General features: G+C 35.9%; 1 pseudogene; it reads left to right on the forward strand.

The window, feature by feature from the left end:
- Positions 1 to 715: 715 nt before the first annotated feature.
- The window catches only part of LOC131410473 (shugoshin 2-like), a 32,954-nt pseudogene continuing 7,451 nt past the window's right edge, over positions 716 to 26,218 (forward strand).

The following is a 26,218-nucleotide window of genomic DNA, read 5'->3' on the forward strand; positions in this document are numbered from 1 at the left end:
GGGATGCTGTCCCAGCTCTCCCCTTGGCCTTCTCTGATGGTACCCCTGGTTTGGAAAAGAGTTGCCTTGTTATAGCTTGGTGAGTGTGGAAGTCTAGGCTCTCCATTTGGCTTTGCACCTTTATCAAAAATTAGTTGACCACATATGTGTGGGTCTGTTTCTGGACTCTCTTCTATTTCATTGTTCTTTTTGTCTGTCTTTGTGCTAATACTATACTATTTCAATTACCATATCCCTCCAACTTTGTTCTTCCTTTTCAAAGTTGTTTTAGCTATTCTAGGTCCTTTGCATTTCCATATGAATTTTAAAATCAGCTTGTCAATTTGGCCATACCCCTGTTTCTATTGCAGGTTAGTGCTGTAATAGGAAAACACGGTTGCATGTTGCCTAATTTTATGGCTTTTATTAAATAATTAAAACGTGTTCAGAAAATGTCAGAAAATTTAGGAAATATAGATAAGCAAAAATTTAAAGAATATATTAAAATCACCCAGACTTTGACTTTTAAAAGGTCATTTAAAAATATGTATTATGAAATCCAATAGTGTATTATAGAATATGTATGTAGAGTGAGTGTGTTGCACGTGTATGTAGAGATATTGTATATGTGCGGGTATACACATGTGTATTTATTCCTATGCATACAAGAAAGTTTGATAATATTAGTAGTGATTATTAGTAGTGGTATAGTTAGTAGTGATTATCTTTAGGTGGCATGATTAAGGATGAAGTATGTTTAACCTTATCATTGCATTGTTCTTGTTCAGCTATTGAAAGCTAATGAAAGAATTGTTCTGTTACTATTGGTGTCCTTGGTATTTTAATAACAAACATGATATAATGAGATTAGAAATTTTGTTCCTTTTCATTTTCTTTGTTCTTTTCAAAAATAGTTCCATCAGAGTTCATTTCTACTGCCAGCTAGCAAGAAGAAACGGGTTAGTAAACAGTGCAAGTTGATGCGTCTTCCGTTTGCAAGGTAATTGCTTCAAAACTTGGTTAAATATCCACTTGCACACTTCTGCCTGAATTGGACTTTAAATAGTTTTTATTTGGTCTGCTTCCTTTAAACATAGAAAAACGTTTAAAAATAAATAATTAAATACTTGTTAACATTGTGCTAGTAAAAGTAATTGAACACATACGCTAATGGAATTCAGTTTTAAACTTTGAAATATTCTTCAGTTTTGCTATAGACTCTAGAGAAGAAGGAGGCACAAGTGGATCTTTCATAATGCGGGTTTGAATTACAGTGGTTCAAAGTATTTTGATTTTTTTTTTGCAGAAGATTGGCCCTTAGCTAACATCTGTTGCCAATTTTGCTCCTTTTTTTCTTCCCAAAGCCCCAGTAAATAGTTGTATGTTGTAGTTGTATGTCTTCTAGCTGCTCTAGGTGGGATGCTGCCTGAGCATGGCTTGAAGAGTGGTGTGTAGGGCCGTGCTGAGGATCCACACTGGCGAATCCTAGGCTGCTGAAGAGGAGTGCGTGAACTAAACCGCTAGGCCAGCCCCCGTATTTAGATTTTCATATAACACAGTCAGTGTGTGTGTGTTACGCGTTGTTTGCGTTTCATCACCCTGTAGTTGCCTCCTGAGGTGGGAATGAGATGGTTTGTGGTATTTGCTACAGGCTGTGTCTCCAGGCCTCCAAGTTCACTTACCCATCAATTCAGTGATCAGGTTCACCTGTAGGAGATGTAGTAGAACTCTTCAGTTCTTTTCTTTCTTTGCCCCCAGGTCACCGCTGGCCTCACTGTTTTCTACTGAGTAAATCTGATAACTGTTTGTACCTTTATTATCTTGCATACTGCTCCAGACTTTAAAATGAACTTTCATCATTGCTTTCTCCTGACCCAAATTCCCATTTCTTGATTAATTTGATTGTAAGTCATAGTAAACACCCTATTTCAAACCTGTCCTTTTAAAGATAGTCACTGAGGTCCCGAGAGGTAAAATGACTTAATGAATTAATAGTATTGACCAAAATTCTCTTGTCTCTTTTAGACAATGTTCTTTCTTTTATGTAAGTTATAGATTTAATGCTTTTAAGTGCACAAGCAAATGCACTTGTATATTGAAATGCCATCTGTACCATAGTAAAAAATTCTTATGTCTTAAATCTACTGTGTCACTTTGTATTCCTTCTAGTTTGTTGCATTGTTTTGCCTATTATGCTGCACTAGCACCACACTCCACCAGTACATTTTAACTGCTGTAGTTTTAAAATAGTACATTTTGTTGTCTTCTAATCTTTAGTTCTTTTTCAAGAATATTTTGGCTGTCATTATGCACGCGTTGTTTCATACCAATGTCATACAAATCAAATGTCCACATGCCTTCCAAACAATATTATTGTATTTTTTAAGTAAACTTTTGTTTGAAGTACAATATACGGATTAGAAAAGTGCACAACTCTTTAGAGCATGGGAATTTTCACAAAGAGAACACTGTTGTATAACCAGCACCCAGATCAAGAAACAGAATATGACCAGGACCTCAGATACCATCTTGTGCCTCTTTCTAGTCTCTACTCACCACCCACCTGAGGATAAATACTACCCTGACTTCTAGATTAATCTAATAGATTACTTAGTTTTGAACTTCATAGAATTATATTGTTTAGCATGTATGACTTTCGTCTCTGGCTTCTTTCGCTCAGCATTGTGTCTGTGAGATTCATTCCCATTGTGATATGTAGTTGTAGATCAGTCATTCTCATTGCTGCATACTACTCCGTTGTATGATTATACCACAATTTATTCATCCCTCTGATGGTGAACATTTAGTTTTTTTTCTAGTTTTGGTCTATTACAAGTAGTGCTGCCATGTATATGCCTTTTGATTAATGTATGTACACATTTCTGTTGAGTATATACCTAGGAGTAGAATTACTGGATTTACATATATTTGACTCTAGGAGAAACTGCCAAACAGTTTCCTAAAGGGGTTATACCAATTTACATTCCTAGCAGAAGTACATGAGAATTCCTGTTGTTCCATATCCTCAACAGCACTTGGTGTTGCCTGTCTTTTTCATTTTAGCCATCTTGGGGTGTGTGTAGTGGTATTACATTGAGGTTTTAATTTTAATTTGACTAATGAAATTAGTCTGATGACTAATGAAATTAAGCATCTGCTTATATGTTTATTTTCTTTCTATTGGGTTGTCTATCATTTTTTTTACAGATTTGGAGGAGTTCTTTGTGTATGTTGTATATAAGTTTTTTGTGTATTAGAAATATCTTTTACTCTATGGCTTGCCTGTTCACTCTCTTAATGGTGTTTTTAGGTAAACAGAGCTCTTTATAAAATCCAGTTTTTGTATCTATATAATCTATCTGTCTGTCTGTCTATCTATCTATCTATCTATCTATCTATCTACGTATCTATGTATCCCCCACCCCTTATGGTTACTACTTTCTGTATCCCTTTAAGAAAATCTTTACTAATTGCAAGATCATGAGGTGTTCTCCTGTGTTTTCTTTTAAAAGCTTTATTGCTTTCCCTTTCACGTCTCACATTCACATTCTTTAATCTACCTGGAATTTTAGGTATGAGGTGAGGAAAGGGTCCTTGTTTTTCATGCAGAAATTGTATTGACCTTGCACCATTTATTGAAAAGACCATCCTTTCTCTGCCTCATTTCAGTGTCATCTGTATCATCAATCAAGTGACTGGCTGTGTATGGGTGTGTTTCTGAACTCACTGTTCTCTTATATGAGTTTTTTTGTCACTATCACACTATCTTAATTACTAGGTTAATAATAAGCCTTGATATTTGATAGTAAATCTCCATTTTATTTATTTTTTTGTTCTTGAATATTATGTTGGCTATTCTTGGCCCTTTGCATTTCCCTGTGAATTTTAGAATCAACTTGTCAATTTACACACACACATGCATGCACACACACTCTCACACTTCTGGAATTTTGATTGGGGTTACATGGAATATAGTTCAGTTTGGGGAAAATTGACATTTTGTAAAATTGAGAGTTCCATTCATGAACATGGTATATCACTCTGTTTATTTGGATATTCTGTATGTTCTCTCAACGTTTTATAGTTTTTTGAATAGAGTTATTGCACATCTTAGATTTATTCCTACTTATTTGATATTTTTAGTGCTATTCTGAATGTTGTTGTTTTTTAACTTTCATTTCCTTCTTGATACTAGTGTATAGAAATACAATTAAGTTTTTAATATTGACTGTGACCAGTGTTTCCAGTGACCTTGCTATTAATTTTAATAGTTTATCTGAGGTGGGTTCTTTTTTTACATTTTCTATGGATATAATTTTATTATTTGTGAATGAGGACAGTTTTCTTCCCCCCTTCAGTTTATAGGACTTTTATTTTTTTCTTACCTTATTGCAGTGGCTACTTCTTGTTCAATAATAGATAAAAATAGTAGTAGTGGACGTTCTTATTGTGTTCCTATTATTTAATTTGTTTGCTCTTGGGTTTTTGTAGATTTTCCTTATCAGATTAATGGCTGTTGAATTTTATCGGATGCTTTTCCTGTCACCATTAAGAAGATAATACTTTTTTCATTCTTTTTCTATTAATGTAATCAATGATAAAGATTGATTTTTGAATCTTAAACTGCCATTGCATTCCTGCAGTGAACTGCTCCTGATAATACATCATTTTGATATATCATTCAATTCTATTTGCTAATTTTTTAAAGGATTTTTGCATGTATGTTGATAGTGAAGATGGTTTATAATTTTCCTTTCTTGTAATATACTTTATCAAGTTTTGGTATTTATATTATTCAGGTCACAGTAAATGAATCAATAAGTGCTGTTCTTTTTCTGTTTTCTGGAAGTATTTGTGTATAATTGCTGTTGTTTTTCTTTAAGTGCTTGGGAGAAGTTTACCTGGACCTGTGGTTTTCTTGTGGAAAGGTTTTTGATAACATCCCATTTTAATAGATATAAGAATATTCAGATTTTCTATTTCTTCTTGTGTCAGTTTTGTTGACTTTTTAAAGGAATTTGTCTATTTCATATAAAATATAAAATTATTGGCCTATAGTTATTCATAATATCTCTAGTTATGTGTTTAATGTCTACAGGGTATGTAGTGATGTTCTCTTTTTCTTTCTCCATATTGGCTATTTGTGTTTTCTAATTTTTTCCTTGATTAATTTTACTCTAAGGGTTTACCAATTTTATTCATCTTTGAAAAGATAATCATCTTTAGGGCTATATTGATCTTTCTTTTTAGTATTTTTGTTTTCTAGTACATTTATTTTTCTCGTTATTTCATTTTTCTCTCCATTTTGCTTTTACTTTCTTTTCAAGTTAAAATTTTCATTATTACCATTATTATTTGTTTCTTGGGATTGTTTAGATGATTGATTTTCAGTCTTTCTTTTAAAAAAGACAGCTATTTTCCTGTAAGTACTGCTTTAGCTTCATCCCACAATTTTTGGTATGCCATTTCCTTATTATCATTCCGTTCATAATATTTTTTACTTTCTGTTCTTATATATTTTTTGACCCATGGATCATTTACAAGTATATTATTTAATTTCCAAGTAGCTGAGTATTTTTTTCTAGTTACTTTTTGTTGTTGGCTTCTAGCTTAATTCCATTGTAGTTACAGAGCATAGTTAAAATGATTTTAGGTTTTTGAAATTTATTGAGACCTGGATTAGAGCACATTTTGGTCTAATTTAGCAAGTATTTGGGGTGAACATGAAAAGAATGTGTACTTTGTCATTGTTGGGTGCAGTATTCTATGTATGTCAGTTGTGTCAAGTTTGTTGATTCTATTGTTCAGATCTTCCATAGCCTTCTTGCTTCTCTTGTCTGTTTATTCTATGAGTGATTGAGAGAAGTGCTGTAATCTACTGCTATGATCATGGATTCATCTATTTCTCCTTTTAGTTTTGTCCATTTTTGCTATATATATTTTAAAGTTGTTATGAGATGCATATAAATTTCAAATTGATTCCCTGATGAGCTGATTATTTTATCAGTATGAAATATTTCTAGAAATGATTTTAAAGTCTACTTGTCTGATACACCATTTCCATGGTATACCTTTTTCTATAACTTTACTCTCAAATGCTCTCTTATATTTAAAATGCATATAGGTTCATCTTTTTAAAAAAATAAGTTCAGTATAACATCATAGAATATTTAGTATGTTTGCGTTTAATATCATTCCTGATATAGTTGGATTTATAGCTGCCATCTGGTTATTTTCTATTTGAACTACCTGCTTTATGTTCCTTTTTCTCTCCTTTCTTGATTTCTTTTGAAATCAAATATTTTTCATTACAGTAGTGTCCCCCTTTATCTGCAGGGGATCCATTCCAAGACCCCCAGTGGATGCCTGAGACTGCAGATAGTACCAAACCCTTTTATAGTATTTTTTTTGTGTATATACATACCTATGATAAAGCTTAATTTATAAATTAGGCACAGGAAGAGATTAACAGCAATAACTAATAATAAAATAGAACAAGTATAACAATATACTGTAATAAAAGTTATGTGAATGTGGTCTCTGTTTCCCTCTCAAAATATCTTATTGTACCGTACTCATCCTTCTTCTTGTGATGACGTGAGATGGTACAATGCCGATGTGATGAGATGAAGTGAGGTGAATGACGTAGACAGTGTGATGGTGCGTTATTTTTGGACCTTGGTTGACTGGGGGTAACTGAAACAGTGAAAAGCGAAACCACGGATAAGAGGGCACTGCTGTATTTGATTTTTCTTATCTATTAACTCGGTATCTTCTATTCCTTTATGATTACTCTGGTGATAGCAATATTCATCCTTGATTTATTACACTGTCACACAAAATATTACTTCACCACTTCCTCAATAATGCTAGCAACTTAGAATGCTTCTATCCCACACTCCTGTGTTCTGCCTTTATATTATTATGTATTTTCATTCAGCATATATTTTAGCTCCACAAATTGCTACTTTCATTGTTTTGTGTAGTCAGTATTCATTTATAGTTACTTACATGTTTAACTTTTCTATTTTTTATATTACTTCCTGCATTTTTTTATTGTATGCTCATTCATACTTATTTTTATTATTTTTTCAATTTATTGAGGTAAAATTGGCCAATAAGCTTCCTGCATTTCGATAGTTCCTTCTGTCTGAAGAAATTCTTTATTATTTCTTTTAATGCAAGTACTGGCAATACATCCACTCAGTTTTTGTTTTTCTGGAAACATACTTATTTCACCTTCATTTTTGAAGAGTATATTTACAATTTTAAAATTGGGGGCTGGGTATTTTCTTTCAGTAATTTAAAAGTGTCATTTAATTGTGTTCTAGCGTCTATCTTTTCTGTTGAAAAGTTAGCACTGTTTTTGCAAGTTTAAGAAGTTCCTTTTTATTCTGGTTTGCTGAGAGTTTTTGTAATGAATTTGCATTGAATTTTGTCAAATGTTTTTTGTATCTGTGGAGAGAGTGATGACTTTTTTCCTTTGTTCTATTAATATGATGACTTCAATTGATTTTCTAATGTTAAACCAACTTCGCATTCCTAGACTAAATTCCACTTGGTCATGGAGTATTAGTCTGTCTATATATTGATAGATTTGATTTGCCAGTATTTTCTTAAAGATTTTTATACCTGTGTTCCTAAGAGATTGATCTATAATTTTCCTATTATCTCTGTGATAGGTTTTGGTAAGTGTTTTGCTGGCTTTGTAAAATGAGAGGAAAAGCATTCCCTCTTCCTCCATTTTCTGAAAGAGTTTATACAATTGGTATTTCTTCTTTAAAAGTTGGAAAGAATTCACAAGAGAAGTAATTTGGGCCTGGAGTTTTTAATTATTAATTTGATTTCTTAAATAGATATGGGGCTTTTCAGATTTTCTATCTCTTTTCAAGTCAATTTAGAAAGTATTTATATTTCTAAAAAATCATTCATTTCATGTAGGCAGTCAAGTATCTTGGTATAAAGTTGTTTATAATATGCCCTTATTCTTTTAATGCCTGTGGCATCTCTAGTGAGATCCTGTCTTTCCTTCCTGATATTGGTATTTTGTGTTTTCTATCTTTCCTTTTGCTCAAACTAGCTAGAGTTTTATCAGTTTTATTGATCTCTTAAAAAACTCAGCTTTTGGTTTCATTGATTTTTATTACCAATTTTTCTTCCATTTCATATTTCATTGGTGTCTGCTCTTTATTACTTCCTTTTGTCTACTTATTTTTTAAAAAAATTGAGATAATTCACAGATAAAATTTCTCATACCATGAAATTCACCCTTTTAAAGAGTACAGTGCAGTGGTTTTAGTATATTCACAAAGTTGTGCAACCTTCACCACTATCCAATTCCACTGGAATATTTCCATCACTCCAAAAAGAGAGCCTGTATCCATTAGCAGTCACTTTTCATTCTCCTCTTCCCTAGCCCCTGGCAACCACTAATCTACTTTCTATCTCTCTGGAATTGCCTATTTTGGACATTTCATATGAATGGAATCACACAATATGTGATCTTTTGTGTCTACCTCCTTGGCTTAGCATAACATTTTCAAGTTTCATTCGTGTAGCAGCATGTATTAGTACTTCATTCCTTTTTATGACTAAATAATATTTTATTGTATGGATATACTACATTTTTTTATCATCAGTTAGTGAGAATTTGTGGTATTTCACTTTTTGGCTATTGTGAGTAATCATGCTACACACCTGCATGTGAGAGTTTTTGTGTGGACATAGTTTTCATAGTTTATCTTGGGTATATACCTACAAGTAGAATTGCCGGGTCATATGATAACTCTACGTTTAACTTTGGAGGAACTGCAAACCTGGTTTCCAAAGCTGCTGCAGTGTTTTACATTCTGATCAGCAAAGTGTTAGGGTTCCAGTTTCTCCATATCCTCACCAACACTTGTTATTGTCTATCGTTCTGATTCTAGCCATCCTAGTGGGTATGGAGTTTTATCTCATTGTGGTTTTGATTTGGCTTTCCCTGTAACTAATGATATTGAGCATATTTTCGTGTGCTTATTGGCCATTTATATATCAGGATCGTTCTCTGTTGATTATCTTTTTCTCTTGAGTTTGAATCATGTTTTTCTGTGGTTTCATATGTTGAATAACATTGGACTGTATCCTGGACTTGGTGAATCTTATGTCATAGAAAATCTGGATTCAGGTATGTTCTTCCAACAAGTTTGATGTTTTTATTTTAGTAGGTAGTTATGTTGTCTGAACTTAAACAACTTCTCTGTTATGAGTAACATATGAAATCTCATTTCAGGTCTTTTATCCTTGATGGGGCTGCTTGGAATCTTCTTCACATATATGTGATTCAGGAGTCAACTAGATGTTTGGGGAGAGTTCATACACAAAACCTGGGGCTCCTCTCCCTACCTCTTGTTTATTTCCCCCATCACACACACTTGACAGCTGTTGTACTTGCCCCGAATTCTGCCTTTGAACTTGACTGTGGACTTCTAACTTTTTAAAAATGTGGCACTGACTGAAGTTGTCAACAGTGGGAAACTCACCCTTCTTCTAAATGTCAAACCCCCTTCAGTTTCTACTTGCTTTTTGTTCACTTTACAGTGACTTCAGGTAATTGTTGTTTTATGTTTTGCCCAAATTTATAGACATTATGTTTGATAGCATTGGATTCAGTAGTAGCTATTCGGGCATTACCCAGAAGCAGAACCTCTCTCCTCTCTTTTTATTTTCGTTAACCTGTAATCTTCGAGTGGCATAGATATTTCCTCCAAATGGCTGTTCTACTAATAGTTCCCTTTAAATTTTTAAGAAGTATTTTGCAATATTTATTTTGACGATCATCAGTAATTTTTAAATATCTATGGTTTGTTTGGCATACAAAGAAAAATTTTTAGCATTGGTGGATCTTACTCTTCATTCTTTCACTTCAAGAAGGTCAGCATATAAGATTATTTCTGTGGGTTTCTGTCTTTTCATCTCCATAGATTTAGCTGCTGTAGGAATATGGCTTTAGTGTACATGGATGCCTTTTAGAAACATAGCAAACTTTACTTCACACATAACTTTACATGCAATTGTAGTTGTTTGAAACCAGAGGAAGAGTTTTGGGTATTCCATAAAATTGATTATAGGAAAACTATAAATATTATGCATGAGTATATGTAAGTATGTTTGAACTTTATTCATTTCATTAGTATTATTATCCTAACAGCCCAACCAGTGATTATATCAGTTATCTCCTTGTGGGGCCACTGGGATTGTGGAGATAAGAAGCATTCCTGCTTTATTCCAAGTTCTGTACTAGTAGAAACTGTCTGTTTTCTACCTGTCTATTGTCACACATTTAGTGCCACATTTCTAGCTGTTTATTGTCTTTGTTGAAGACAAAAAGGTACCAGGGTGGGTTCGTGGTTTTATCTTAAATAAATGGAATATAGCAAGTACTATCCATGTAATTTTCTAAATACTTTTTGTAAAACACAAAATTCCTCATTCTTTCTCACTTGCCTTTAGGGTTCCATTAGCTTCAAATGATGATGATGATGATGATAAAGAGAAACTGCAATGTGACGACAATATTATATCAAAGACATCAGCTGTTAGTCCCTCTTCAGTATCTATCAATGCAGTACAATTTGGAATTGTTATTTCTTAAAGAAAATAATCAGACTGTGTGTGGTTTAGATGATTCAAAACATATTTTTTCTATTGATATACTTCCCATCATAGAGTGTGCTTACACAAACCTAGATGGTATAGTCTATTACACACCTAGGCTATATAGTACTAATCTTGTGGGACCACCATCATATATGTGGTCCGTCGTTGGCCAAAATGTTTTAGACAGTGCATGACTGTATATTTATTTAGTTTCATCTTCTCCCTTTCATAGATACGAAAATTGTATCTATGATACAATAGGTATCTAGATAGGTGTGGTGAGTTTTTCAAAATCATAACCAGTTAGCGTTAAAGCAAAAGCTTGAGCATGGCTAATGGTTGAGCAAGAGAAAATGATGACACTTACATTGTATTTACATGGTATTTCAGAATAATAATCCTACGGTGTAGGCTGGCTTATGTGTTTGTTATAGATTTTCAGATTGGGATATGGAACCATAACTATATTGAATTTAGACCTTAGAATTATTTTTACTTTCTCAAAATGTATGTGTGTGTGTACAATTTATATATACCTCAGCTGCCTCCTGAAAGTCTTTCGACGGTAATCCTTATCAGAGTTATCACTGTTATTTGGGCTCACTTCTTGGCCTCCTCCCCCTCTAGAGATATATGTTAATGGCTCTACTTTTGGCTCTTCTCCACTCTACTGTTGGGACCAAAGCTGAATGAATTCTCGGGAACTATTTTCCATAGATACAAATGTTCATAACAGAGGTTATGAACACTCTGATCATTTCTACTTTATTTTTTATCAGCATAGGTTCTTTATAATACAAGTATCTGAACAGAACACGTTGTCAGAAATCCTCTCTGCGAAACAGCTTGATTTCTAATCTAATTTGTTTAAAATAATAAATTTCATGTCATTACTTCTTTCTTTTTTTTTTTTGTGAGGAAGATCAGCCCTGAGCTAACATCCATGCTAATCCTCCTCTTTTTGCTGAGGAAGACCGTCTCTGACATTGATATCTATTGCCAACCCTCCTCCTTTTTCTCCCCAAAGCCCCAGTAGATAGTTGTATGTCATAGCTGCACATCCTTCTAGTTGCTGTATGTGGGATGGGGCCTCAGCATGGCAGGAGAAGCGCTGCATCGGTGCGCACCCAGGATCCAAACCCGGGCCGCCAGTAGCGGAGCGCACACACTTAACCACTAAGCCACCGGGCCGGCCCACATTACTTATTTCTGATGGTTGTTTCCCTTTATTTTATAGAAAACCACTCAGACCAAAGTTCCAAGAGTTCTCTAGTGAGTGAGATAAGAAATGTCCAGTCAATCAGCCACAGAAAGGAGAAACCATCTCCTAGTATTGTGACTGAAAGGAAAAAATGTATATCATCTTGGGAATCAAATAATCCTGCAGACACTCCCTGTGTGATAGATTTAGATTAACAACAGATTTCAAGTCCAGGATTAAATCAGAAAAATGAGATAAATGATCCTACTAATGAAACGAATATTAAAATGCAAAGAAACATACAGTGCCTGCCTGACACCTCTGAGTCTGGAGGTGAACCTGCTGCAGAGAGCATGAATCAAGTTCAGGGTAATGGTGACTTTCAGTTGCAGAAAACTGTGTATGCTGCTGACATGGATTTAACTGCAAGTGAAGTAAGCATAATCGTTACAGTTTCAACAGGCACTAAAAATAAAAGTAATAAAAAACCAAATGATTGTGGAATGAAAACTTCCATAAAAGTGAAAGATTCAAGCTCTGAAAAAAAGAAAGAAAGATCAAAGAGACATTTTAAAAATAGTTCAGATGTGAATATTGAGGAAAAGATTGAAAACAGACCAGAAAGAAGATCTGTTGTCCTGGATGGCGAAGGGAATTCAGAAGATCCAAATTTTATTTTCAGTACTGAACAGCTGACTCAGTTGAACATCCTGGAGAAAATAACCCTACATAATGGCTTTGATCAAGATGGCAGACAAAGTACACAGTATAATAAAAAAAAAAGAAGAAAAGAATATATGGAACAGATGAGCAAGAAGAAACATGTTTGTTCTACCAAAGTTCAGATAAATTACAACAGGAGAGTAAATTTGATAAGGGTCAGAGTTCTCTAGCTTGTAATAAAGGTAAAGCTTCTAGACAGACATTAGTGCTTCATAAGTTAGCAAAAGGTAACTTATTCCCAAACTAAAAGGATAAACAAACCATTTCTGAAAAGCTGAAAGTCACAAATGAATTTCAAACAGCTGATCTTTCTGCCAAAGATAATGGAAATTTACATGATTATGAGACCCAAAATAAGTTGGATTTGAAAAAGCATGTCACTGATATGCAACCTGCTCAGCAAAGTGAATCAAAAATAAATAAGAAGCTCAGGCAGAAAGTAAATCAGAAGACAGAAATAATTTCTGAAGTGAATTATTTAGATGATGACAAAAGTGTGTATTGCCCAGAAAAGGATAACTCTTTCTTCCTAACGCAAAAGGATAAAGCAGTCATCCCTGAAAACCAAGAAGACCCAAGCGAGTTGACAACGCCTGCTCTTTCCACCAAAGATAGTGGAAACCCATATGATTTTGAGACTCAAGATGTTTTGAGGGTGAAAAAGCCTGTCCATGGTTTGCAGCCCGCTTGTCAAAATCAATCAGAAATAGATAAGAAGCTTAGGCAGAAGGTATATCAGAAGACAGAAATAGTTTCTGAAATCAACCAAATCTATGAGAACAATGGCAAAGGCATACATGACCCAGAAAAAGGTAACTTATTTTCTCTAACCCAAAAGATTAAAGAAGTCATCCCTAAGACTCTAGAAGACTCAAATGAGTTTCAAACAGCTGATCCTTCCACCAGAGGTGATAGGAACCTATGTGATTATGAGACTCGAAACATTTTGGGGGTGGAAAAGCATGTGACTGATATGCCACCTGCACAGCAGGATGAATAGAAAATAAAGAAGAGGCTCAGGCAGAAAGTAAGTTGGAAGAGAAAAATAATTTTGGAAATGGACCAGATAAATGAGTTTAAGAACAAAGGTGTGCATGACGTAGAAAAAGGTACGTCTTTTCCCTAACCCAATAGGATAAAGAGACCATTTCTGAAAGACTGGACGTAACAAATGAATTTAAAACAGCTCATCTTTCCACCAAAGATAATTGAAATTTATATGAGTATGAGACCCAGAATATGTTGGATATGAAAAAGCGTGTCACTGATATGCAACCTGCTCAGCAAAATGAATCAAAAACAAATAAGAAGCTTAGGCAGAAAGTAAATCGGAAGACAGAAATAATTTCTGAAACATTCCAAATACATGAGGATAATGATAAAGTCGTGCCTGGCCAAGAAAGCTATACCAAAGATCTTGGTCTTAAAATAGATAAATCGAAACAAAGACTTGAATGCCAAGGTATTATCAGTGGAGATGTATGGAAATCAAGAGTAATGAAAATGAAAATTGTGATCAAATTTCCAATCCTTACAAACTTGTTCAAAAGCATGGGAAAGAATCATCAGGCAAGGCAAAGAACATTTTGGCAAAAAGTGAAAACAAACCTATTTTGCAGTTAACAGATTCTTCAGAGACGTGTATGTCCTTAGAATCAGGTTCAAAACATGTTCCTAATGAAGCCGATTCTGATCCTGGAAACCACATGGAACCACGTGAGAATCCAAAGCAAATAACTACAGCTCTGAATAGAAAAAGAGAGATCTCCTCTGTGGGAGTGATGACAGAAGGAGGGTGCCAGGCCAAAGAAGTCAGTAAAATGACATCCAGATCCAAATGGAAGACCTTCAAAGACCCTTCTCCAGACGGCCGTGAAGTAATGGACACCCTTCAGGGAGTGTCAGTTGACTGTGAACAAGCTGATAAGGAAACAAATTTGGAAAATGAGAAAATTGTCACAATTAAGCCAGACTTTTACCCAAAGATGTTTACATCTTTATCTCAGATATATTCACCTAACATACAAGAGTCTTCCTGTAACAGTGTTCCTCAGAGTTCAATACCTTTGAGTATTTCTTCTAGCAATAAGCTGGTAATTAGAGAAAGTTTTCCCCTGGATTGTGCTCACCAATCTTTCAAATAAGTGATGATGTGCGTGAGAAGAGGGAAGGGATGAAATTTAAAGTGAATCAGAGAACACAAAAATCAGGAATAGGTAGGTCAATACCTGAGGTGATCAAGTTTTAAATGTATATATTTTTTCCCCTAAGCCAGTAAAATATTTTCTATTATAACTGATATTTTTATGGAATTTAAGAACAATAGTTAACTGTGTAGCCTCATCTATAGAAACAATATGAAGCAATTTAAAAAAAGTTTAATACTTTGGGAAGATAACTGTGACAGTGTCTTGGACATTTATAACCTAAAACACGGATTTGGCCTTTACCACAGAGTTCTCTGATAACGGCATTAGGTAGATAATTTTCCTTCTCACATATTTGAAGGAAATTGAGTGTTTTAGATGTATATAATGGTGAATTGCCCTGGTTTGCTTTTACCAAAGACAATTGCAAGTTTCTTACGGGTGAGACTCTCTCCAGCATATATTTAATGTGATCAAAGCATTATTCTAGGTATTTAGAGGATTTAAAAATAACCAATACTGGAGAGAAGTCAAGATGGCAGCGTAGGCAGACCGTGAACTCACCTCCTCCTGTGGACACAGCCAATTTACAACTACTCTTGGAAAAATTACCCCTGAGAGAGAACTGAAAACTGGATATGAGGACCTCCTGCAACAAAAGACAATCCTAATTGAGGTGGAAGAGACAGAAATTCCCTTCTGGAGAGAAAAAACGCCACCTTCACAAGCCGCCAGCTTTCATAGCCACCCGGGAGCAGGCCAAAGGTATGCAGCCCTCCCTGGAGGAGTGGGGCCCTGAGCTGGGGAGCACCCCTGCTGTAGGCATTTTTTGGACCCAGCACAATCGAGATGAGTGGCATAATATCTGACTTTGCTTGTTACTAAAACATGGGGGAGTACCTCCAGAAAAGCTGGTTCACAAAGAAATTAAAACTGGCTCTTAAATGGCCCATGCACTAACTCACCTGTTTCAGAAAGCAACATAAAATCAGCAGAAAGAAAGGTGCACAGCCCAATGGGGAAAAGAGACTCACCTGATTGATAGACTCTGAGTGCATCTCAGTGAGAGGTGAGACCTCTCCAGGGACTGAGACATTGGCGGTGGCCATTGTGGTGGCCTGGTGTGGGAGTGCTGACACAGACGCTGGTAGACGCCATTGGAGTTCTCCCTGGGGCCTGCTAGCCCAGGGTCTGCCCCACGCGCTACAGCACCGATTTAATCCAGCTCAGCCAGTTTAGGGACTGAGGAACTGGCCCCACCCAACAAGCCCTGGGGCTACTTGTGGGCCTGCTAAGGGAGCTGCCTGGATTCTCCACAGCCTAGTTACTGGGTTCGCCTCTGTAGGGCTGGGTGTGTGCAAGGAGCAGGTGGAGAGTGTGGGGCTCCCACCTTGGAGAGACTGGGTCCACTTCAGGAGGTTGGGGCATGCTCATGGGGCAGGACTGTGTTGACTGTGTGTGGATCTGTAGGTGGTGGGGCTTCTCAGCTGCAGAAGACTTGTGCTTCTCAAAGAGTGACATAGGGGGTTGGCCCCACCTTCCAAAGCCTGAAACAATTGGGTGCTCCCATGCCTGAGGCCAGCCCCACCTGGCTGCAATCCTCAGAGAGTTGACAAGGGACCTAAAGGCTAGAGGCTTATAGCAATTGTAAGCCCCTGAGCCTAACAACCTGCCATGCTGGGGGCCTACTCACTTAATAGAAATACAGCAACAGGAATGTGCTATTAGAACTTGCAGCCAACTGTGTTGGGACACCCCACACCCGATAAAGATACTGAAGGGCCCACAACTACAAGCAGCTGAACATTACAACAGCTGGCCAGGGGCATAGCTCAGCCTCCCTGGGCACCTACAGGAAGAACAACCCCTCCACAACAGAAGGACACGTGTAGCCCACACAGGGGTCACTCCTGGAACATTTGCAATTGGAGAGGGGAGGGAAGCACACTGCAAGACCTCCTAAGGCATCACTTATATAAGGCCACCTCTCCAAGAGCAGGAGACGTAGCTGACCTACCTAATACATAGACACAAACACAGGGAAAGAGGCAAAATGAGGAGGCAAAGGAATATATTCCAAGTAAGGAAACAGGACAAAACCCCAGAAAAGGAACTAAGTGAAACAGAAATGAGCAACCTACCAGAAAGTGTTCAAACAAAGAGTGTTAAGGATGCTCACTGATCTTGGGAGAAGAATGGATGAACTCAGTGAGAATGTCAACAAAGAAATGGAAGATATAAAAAAGAACCAATCAGAAATGAAGAATACATTACTGGAAATGAAAAATTCACTAGAGGGACTCAAAAGCAGAGTAGAGGATATGGAATAATGGATCTGTGAGCTGGACGAAAGACTAGAAGAAATCACCCAAGCTGAACAGATAAAAGAAAAAAGAATTAAAAAGAGTGAAGACAATCTAAGGGACCTCTGGGACAACATCAACAGCACTAACATCTGTGTTATAGGGGTCCCAGAAGGAGAAGAGCGAGACAAAGGGGCAGAGAATCTATTTGAAGAAATAATAGCTGAAGAATTCCCTAACCTAAGGAAGGAAACAGACATCCAGGTACAGGAAGCACAGAGAGCACCAAACAAGATAAACCCAAAGAAGCCCACACCAAGACACATCATAATTAAAATGTCCAGAATTAAAGATAAAGAGAGAATCCTAAAAGCTGCAAGAGAAAGACAAGTTATATACAAAGGAAACCCCATAAGGTTATCAGCTGACTTCTCAGCAGAAACTTTACAGGCTAGAAGAGAGTGGTATGATATATTTAAAGTGCTAAAAGGAAAAAACCTACAGCCAAGAGTACTCTACTCAGCAAGGTTATCATTCAAAATGGAAGGAGAGATAAAAAGTTTCCCCAACAAGCAAAAATTAAAGGAGTTTGTCACCAAGAAACCAGTACTACAAGAAATGCTAAGGGGACTTATTTAAGGAAAAAAGAGAAGACCACAAATAGGAAAAATTATCTATTTCCATGATAAGAAGGTAATCGATACAAATGCACAAAAAAGAGGTTAGATATGATACCAAAAACCTAAAATGTGGGAGGAGGGGAGTTAAAGAGTAGAGCTTACAGCCAGAGGTCAAATTAAAGAGACTATCAACTTAATATAGACTGCTATATATGTAGGTTACTATATATGAACCCCATGGTAATCACAAACCAGAAACCTATAGTAAATACACAAAAAACTAAGAGAAAGGAACTCAAACATAATACGAAAGAAAGCCATCAAACCACAAGGGAAGAGAGCAAGAGAAGAAGAAAGGAACAGAGAACTACTAAAACATCAAGAAAAAAAAGTTAAATAATGGCAGTAAGTACATAACTTATCAGTAGCTACTTTCAATGTTAATGAACTAAATGCTCCAATTAAAAGGCATAAGGTGGCTGACTGGATAAAAAAACAAGACCCATATATATACTGCATACAAGAGACACACTTCAGACCTAAAGACACTCACAAACTGAAAGTAAAGTGATGGAAAAAGATACTCCATGCTAATGGCAATGAAAAGAAAGCTGGGGTAGCAGTACTCATATCAGACAAAATAGACTTTAAAACAAAAACTGTAAAAAGAGACAAAGAAGGGCACTACATAATGATCAAGGGAACAATCCAACAAGAGGACATAACGCTTGTAAATATCTATGCACCCAATGCAGGAGCACCTAAATATATAAAGCAATTACTAACAGACATAATAAGAGAAATAGACAGTAACACAATAATAGTAGGGGACTTTAGCACTCCACTTATACCAACGGATAGATCATCCAAATAGAAGATCAATAAGGAAACATTGGCCTTAAATGACACACTAGAAGAGATGGACCCAGTAGATATATACAGAACTTCCATACAAAAACTGAAGAATACACATTCTTTTCAAATGCACATGGAACATTCTCCAGGATTGATCACATATTAGGCCACAAAAGAAGTCTCCATAAATTTAAGAAGATTGAAATAATACCAAGCATCTTTTCTGACCACAACAGTATGAAACTAGAAATCAACTATAGGAAGAAAATCATAAAAGCCACAAATATGTGGAGATTAAACAAAATGCTACTGAGCAATGATTGGGTCAACAAAGAAATCAAAGGAGAAATCAAAAAATACTTGGAGACAAATGAAAATGAAAATACAACATGCCAGAATTTATAGGATACAGCAAAAGCAGTTCTAAGAGGGAAGTTTATAGCAATACAGGCCTATCTCAACAAACAAGAAAAATCTCAAATAAACAATCTAACAATGCACCTAAAGGAACTGAAAAAAGAAGAACAAACAAAGCCCAAAATCAGTAGATGAAGGGAAATGATAAAAATCAGAGCAGAAATAAATGAAATAGAGACTAAAGAAAATACAAAAAGTTAATAAAACCAAGAACTGGCTCTTTGAAAAGATAAACAAAATTGACAAAGCTTTAACTAGACTCACCAAGAAAAAAAGAGAGAAGGCTGGAATAAGTAAAATCAGAAATGAAAGAGGAGAAATTACAACTGACACCTCAGAAATACAAAATATTATGAGAGAATACTATGAAAAGCTATATGCCAACAAATTTGACAATCTGGAAGAAATGGATAAATTCTTAGAATCATACAACCTTCCAAAACTAGATCAAGAAGAAATAGAGAATTTGAATAGACCAATCACCAGTAAGGAGATCGAAACAGTAATCAAAAACCTCCCCAAAAATAAAAGTCCAGGAGTTTATGGCTTCCCTAGTGAATTCTACCAAACATGGAAAGAAGACTTAATACCTATCCTTTTCAAACTTTTCCAAAAAATTGAGGAGGGGTGGAAGCTCCCTAACTCATTCTACGAAGCTGACATTACCCTGATACCAAAACCAGACAAGGACAACACAAAAAAAGAAAATTATAGGCCCATATCACTGATGAACATCAATGCAAAAATCCTCAACAAAATACTAGCAAATCGCATACAACAATACATTAAAAAGATTATACACCATGATCAGGTGGGATTTATTCCAGGGATGCAGGGATGGTTCAACATTCACAAATCAATCAAGGTGATACATCACATTAATAAAATGAAGAATAAAAATCACATGGTCATCTCAATAGATGCAGAGAAGGCATTTGACAAGATACAGCATCCATTTATGATAAAAAATCGGAATAAAATGGGTATAGAGGGAAAGTACCTCAACATAATAAAGGCCATATATGACAAACCCACAGCTAATATCATCCTCAATGGTGAAAAACTGAAAGCCATCCCTCTAAGAACAGGAACCAGACAAGGATGCCCACTCTCACCACTCTTATTTAACGTAGTATGGGCAGTCCTAGCCAGAGCAATCAGGCAAGAAAAAGAAATAAAAGGGATCCAAACTGGAAAGGAAGAAGTGAAACTGTCGCTATTTGCAGATGACATGATTTTATATATAGAAAACCCTAGGAATCCACCAAAAAACTTTTAAAAGTAGTAAATGAATATGGTAAAGTTGCAGGATACAAAATCAACATACAAAAATCAGTTGCATTTCTATACACTAACAACAAAGTAGCAGAAAGAGAAACTAAGAATACAATCTCGTTTACAATTGCAACAAAAAGAATAAAATACCTAGGAATAAACTTAACCAAAGAGGTGAAAGATCTGTACACTGAAAACTGTAAAACATTGCTGAAAGAAATTGAAGAAGACACAAAGGAATGGAAAGATATTCCGTGCTCTTGGATTGGAAGAATTAACATAGTTAAGATGTCCACACTTCCTAAAACAATTTATAGATTCAATGTAATCCCTATCAAAGTTCCAACAACATTTTTCACAGAAATAGAACAAAGAATCCTAAAATTTTTATGGAACAACAAAAGACCCCAAATAGCTAAAGGAATCCTGAGAAAAAAGAACAAAGCTGGAGATAACACACTCCTTGATTTTAAAATACACTACAAAATTACAGTAAACAAAACAGCATGGTACTGGCACAAAAACAGACACACAGACGAATGGAATAGAATCGAAAGCCCAGAAATAAACCCACACATCTATGGACAGCTAATCTTCGACAAAGGAGCCAAGAACATACATTGGAGAAATGAAAGTCTCTTCAACAAATGGTGTTGGGAAAACTGGACAGCCACATGCAGAAAAATGAAAATAGATCTTTACCTTACACCATACACCAAAATTAACTCCAAATGGATTAAAGACTTGAATGTAAGACCTGAAACCATGAAAATTCTAGAAGAAAACATAGGCAGTTCGCTCTTCGACATCAGTCTTAGCAACATATTTTCAAGCACCATGTCTGACTGGGCAAGAGAAACGATAGAAAAAATAAACAAATGGGACTACATCAAACTAAAAAGCTTCTGCACAGCAGAGGAAACCATCAACAAAACGAAAAGACAACCTAACAATTGGGAGAAGATATTTGCCAACCATACATCTGATAAGGGGTTAATCTCTAAAATATATAAAGAACTCATGCTTCTCAACAACAAAAAAACTAACAACCCAATTAAAAAATGGGCAAAAGACCTGAACAGACATTTCTCCAAAGAAGATATACAGATGGCCAACAGACGCATGAAAAGATGTTCAAAATCATTAACTATCAGGGAAATGCAAATCAAAACTACAATGAGATATCACCTCACACCCGTCAGAATGGCTATAATTAACAAGACAGGAAACAACATATGTTGGAGAGGATGTGGAGAGAAGGGAACTCTCATACACTGCTGGTGGGAGTGCAAACTGGTGCAGTCACTATGCAAAATAGTATGGAGATTCCTCAAAAAATTAAGGATAGAACTACCATATGATCCAGCTATTCCACTGCTGGGTATTTATCCAAAGAACGTGAAAGCACCAATGCGTACAGATAAAACACCCCTCTGTTCATTGCAGCGTTATTCACAATAGCCAAGACGTGGAAGCAACCTAAGTGCCCATGAAGGGAAGAATGGATAAAGAAGTTGTGGTATTTATACACAATGGAATACTACTCAGCCATAAGAAACGATGAAATCCAGCCATTTGTGACAACATGGATGGACATTGAGGGTATTATGCAAAGTGAAATAAGTCAGAGGGAGAAGGTCAAATACTGTATGATCTCACTCATTAAGTAGTAGATAATAACAGCAATAAACAAACACATAGAGACAGAGATTGGATTGGTGGTTACCAGAGGGTAAGGGGGCATGGAGGAGGGTGAAAAGGATAATTAGGCACATGTGTGTGGTGATGGATTGTAATTAGTATTTGGGTGGTGAACATGAGAACATGATGTAATCCATGCAGAAATAGAAGTATAATGATGTACACCTGAAATTTATACAACGTTACCACAATAAACCAAAAAAAAAAAAAAAAAGAGACAAAACAAAACAAAATAAATAAAAATAACCAATACCAACTCCCTTTCCTCAGAATAAATACATGGATGTAAAAGAGACAAACACAGTGTTGAAATGTGGTAAATGCTTGAATAAAAGCACACATGTTATGCTGAGGGATGTAATGGGGAGTCACTTTGACTAGAGGCAGTTGCAAAGACATCATGAAATAGATAGCATTTTAGGCCCTGAAGAACAGGTAGGCTTTTTACCTTTAGTGTTTTTTGTTTTCCCCAGTTATTAAAATAATACTCACTGAAGAAAATGGGATGTAGAGAATCAGAAAAGAGCAAGAAAAACAGTCACGTGGAGGAACTGCAGTCAGCATTTTGGCATATGCGGGCAGACTTCAATCTATGGATTTTTAAATAAATACTTGAAATCACACTATGTGTAACAGTACTCATCCCACTTATTTCCCTTAACATTGGATCCTAAGCATGTTCCTTTGTTATTAGAAATTTTGTATATTGGACATTCCCGTACTAATTACCATTTTCTACTGAGAGCCCAGCATTTCAGCACATGTATGTGGAACAATAGAATTTTGGTGGATCAGGCTATTCCAGGAGAAGAGATACTGGAGCGAAAGAAGTAGAAAGGTCTGGAGCTACAGGACGTGTTAGAGGACGGGGAGCCATCTGTCATCTCTGCTCCTCAGGGTGCCTTTCACAGGGTGAGCCATCGATGACAGATGTTCAGTGAGTGTGCGTTAATTCGTGTGAGTCTCTGAAGAGAGTTGAAACGTGAAGAATCAGCCTGTGTCTGATTTCAGAAAAGAAATGTTGCGGGCCACTTGCATAGTTTGTTTCAAATTTTAACTCTCTTTTCCTCTCATTATTGCTGGAAAAATATTAAACTGATTTACAAATAATTTCAGTGCTACTATTATATATTTAAAATTATAACTTGGTTATTGTTAAGTTTAAAAATTTGGTACAAATAATTTGCAAACCATTAAATATCCCATATCTATTTCCATATCTCTATATTTTTACAAACATTTGTGAAAATAATATTCTTTTCAGGTGATAGAATACTACAGGACTTGACAAATACCAATTTTCTTTCAAATAACGCTGGTAAATATGAAAATAAGTCAGAAGATCTATCTTCAGAGCCGCCAAGCCGAAGAAGAAGGTGTACTCCTCTCTATTTAAAAGAGCCAAGTCTCAAAAGGTAGGTATTTCAGTGATAGTAGAGTAATTTCAGTGTGATATTATAAAATATATGCTTTAAAAAATTTCCTTCCTGAATTAGCATTTGAACACTTCTGAATATGAATACAACATATAGTGTTGACATGTAACAACCACAGTCTGATCTGGGTAAGATTTGAAGAAAGGTCTTTTGTTCTTTGAACAGACTTTTTTTTTTTTTTTTTTGCAGGGGAAGATTTGCACTAAGCTAACATCTGTTGCCAGTCTTCCTCCTTTTTTCTTCTTTTTCCCCCTCAAAGCCCCAGTACATAGTTGTGTATATTTGTAAGTTCTTCTGGGTCTTCTACGTGAGCCTCCGCCACAGCACGGCTACTGACAGATGAGTGGTGTGGGTCTGCGCCCAGGAACCGAACCTGGCCACTGAAGCAGAGCACGCCAAACATTAACTGCTAGGCCATCAGGGCTGGCTCTGGCTAGAGTTTTAAAAAAATTTTGTTACCTATGATTTGATTTGCAAACCACTGTTTAAATACCTGTTACCCTCATTTATTTATTTTCTACCTTGTCCTTAGAAGAATTCAAAGCGGTTTATATGTCCTTTGGCTTCAAAGAATAACAGTCCTTTTTCTTTCTTTTTTTAAACTTCAAACACACCTCAACAAAGAGAAAATAGTACCTCCCACCCCCATTTATCCATCCCTTGGGTTCAACGGTTATCAATATTTTGCCATATTTACTTCATCTATCCTTTTTTATTGTAGTATTTTTTAAAGCGAATCCATAATATTGGGTCGTTTAATACCTAAAACACTTCTGAGTATATCTCCAAAAAATAAGAACTTCTTAACAAAACTAAACAACAATGATCACATCTAACAAAATTATCAATGTTGTTATCATCTAATAGCTAATTCCTATTCAAATTTCCTTGATTATCTCAATGATGCCCAAATGCATTTCACATGTGTTTTATTTAAAATGTCATTTTTTTTGTTAGTTTTTTGTTTTTAGTGAGGAAGATTGGCCCTGAGATAACATCTGTTGCCAATCTTCCTCTATTTTGTATGTGGGGTGCCACCACAGCATGGATTGGTGAGTGAGGTGTATGTCCGCACCCGGGATCCGAACTCTTGAACCCCAGACCACTGAAGCGAAGTGCACAAACTTAACCACTATGCCTCCAGGCTGGCCCCAAAGTCTCATTTTTTTTTTTAAGGATAAAAGAAGTAGCTTATTTTGGAGAAGCTGATCATATTTGGGACAGTATTTTCAAAAGGATAGAGAAAAATATCTTTAAATTTTCACTTTCTTGCATTGTTTCAGTGTTTGCTTCTTTTATAAAATTAAAGACATTGGTGGTTCTGGCAGGTATTTTAAAACAATAACCAGCAGATGGCAGCAATACAGGAGAGGTTGAAAGAGAAGCAAATTAAAAGGGAAATAAAGGACCCAAGGGCTTTTTTAAAAAACAGCTTTATTGAGCTGTAGTTCACATACCATATATTCCATCCATTTAAAGTTACATTGAATAACTTTCAGTGGTTTTTAGTATATTCTTGGACATGGGCACCATCTGCACAGTCAATTTTAGAACATTTCTTCACCTCAAAAGGAAACCCCATGCCCTTTGGCTATCATTCCCATACCCCCAGCCCTAGGCAACCATCCACCTACTTCCTCTCTCTAGATTTACCTGGTCCAGACATTTCATATGAATGGAATCATATAATATGTGTGTTTGCAACAGCCTTCTTTCACTTCACATAATGTTTTCAAGATTCATCCATACTGTAGCATGTATCAGTATTTCATTCCTTTTTATGACTGAATAATATTCTATTGTATACATATACCACCTTTTGGTTATCTATTTGTGTGTTGGTGGACGTGTGGTTGTTTCCACCTTTTGGCTATTAAGAGTAATGCTGCTGTAAACATTCATTTGCAAGTGTTTGTGTGTACATTTCTTTCTTTTCTCTTGAGTATATTGCTTGTTGTGGAATTACTGCATCCAATGGTAACTCAACATTTCATTTCAGGAACTGCTAGACTGTTTTCCAAAGCTGCTACAGCATTTTACATCCCCACCAATGGGGTGTGAGGGTTCTGATTTCTCCATATCCTCCCCAACATACTACTTCTTATTTGACTTTTTGATGATGCTAGCCATACCAGTGGGTGTGAAGTGGTATCTTGTTATGGTTTTGATTTGCATTTCCCTGATGACTAGTGATGTTGAGCATCTTTTCATGTGCTCATTGGCCATTTGTATATCTTCTTTGAAGAAATATCTATTCAGATCCTTTGCCCTTTTTTCCATTGGGTTGTCTTTTTATTATTGAGTTGTAGGTTAAACTGCATGTTGGACTAATTTTAGACTTACCAAAAAGTTGTAAAAATAGTTCAGAGGTTGCTCATATGCTCATCACCCAGCTTTCCCTAATTTTAACGTCTTACATACCCACAGTACAAAGATGAAAACTAGAAAATTAGCATTGGTGAGATACTGTTAACTAAACTATAGGCTTCCACTAACATCCCTCGCTGTTTCAGAATCCTATCCAAGATCCCACTTGGCATTGAGTTCTTGTTTTCCTTAGTCTCCTCCAGCCTGTGATGGTTCTTCATATTTGCTAACTAGGTTATAGCATTTAGATACAGTTCTTTTTGTCGAAGGTTAGTTCTTTTCTTATCAACCCCTTCAACATAGTTATGTCATTCATTTGTAATTAAGTTAGGTATATTTGTTGTTGTATTCCATTTTCTTCTCCCACATCTTGGTAGGTTTTGTTGTTTACTTTGGGGTTATGTGAAACATTTTTCTTGGAAACAAGTCAGAGCTATACAAAATGGTATATGCAGAGAAGTGTCAACTACTTTCATCCTGCTACCCCGTTCCCATCACCTCTTAGCCTGTTTTCACCCATCTCCTGTGGATAACCAATTTCTTTAGTTTCTGGTTT

Source organism: Diceros bicornis, chromosome 10 (assembly GCF_020826845.1).
Source record: "Diceros bicornis minor isolate mBicDic1 chromosome 10, mDicBic1.mat.cur, whole genome shotgun sequence".
Classification (NCBI taxonomy): Eukaryota; Metazoa; Chordata; class Mammalia; order Perissodactyla; family Rhinocerotidae; genus Diceros; species Diceros bicornis.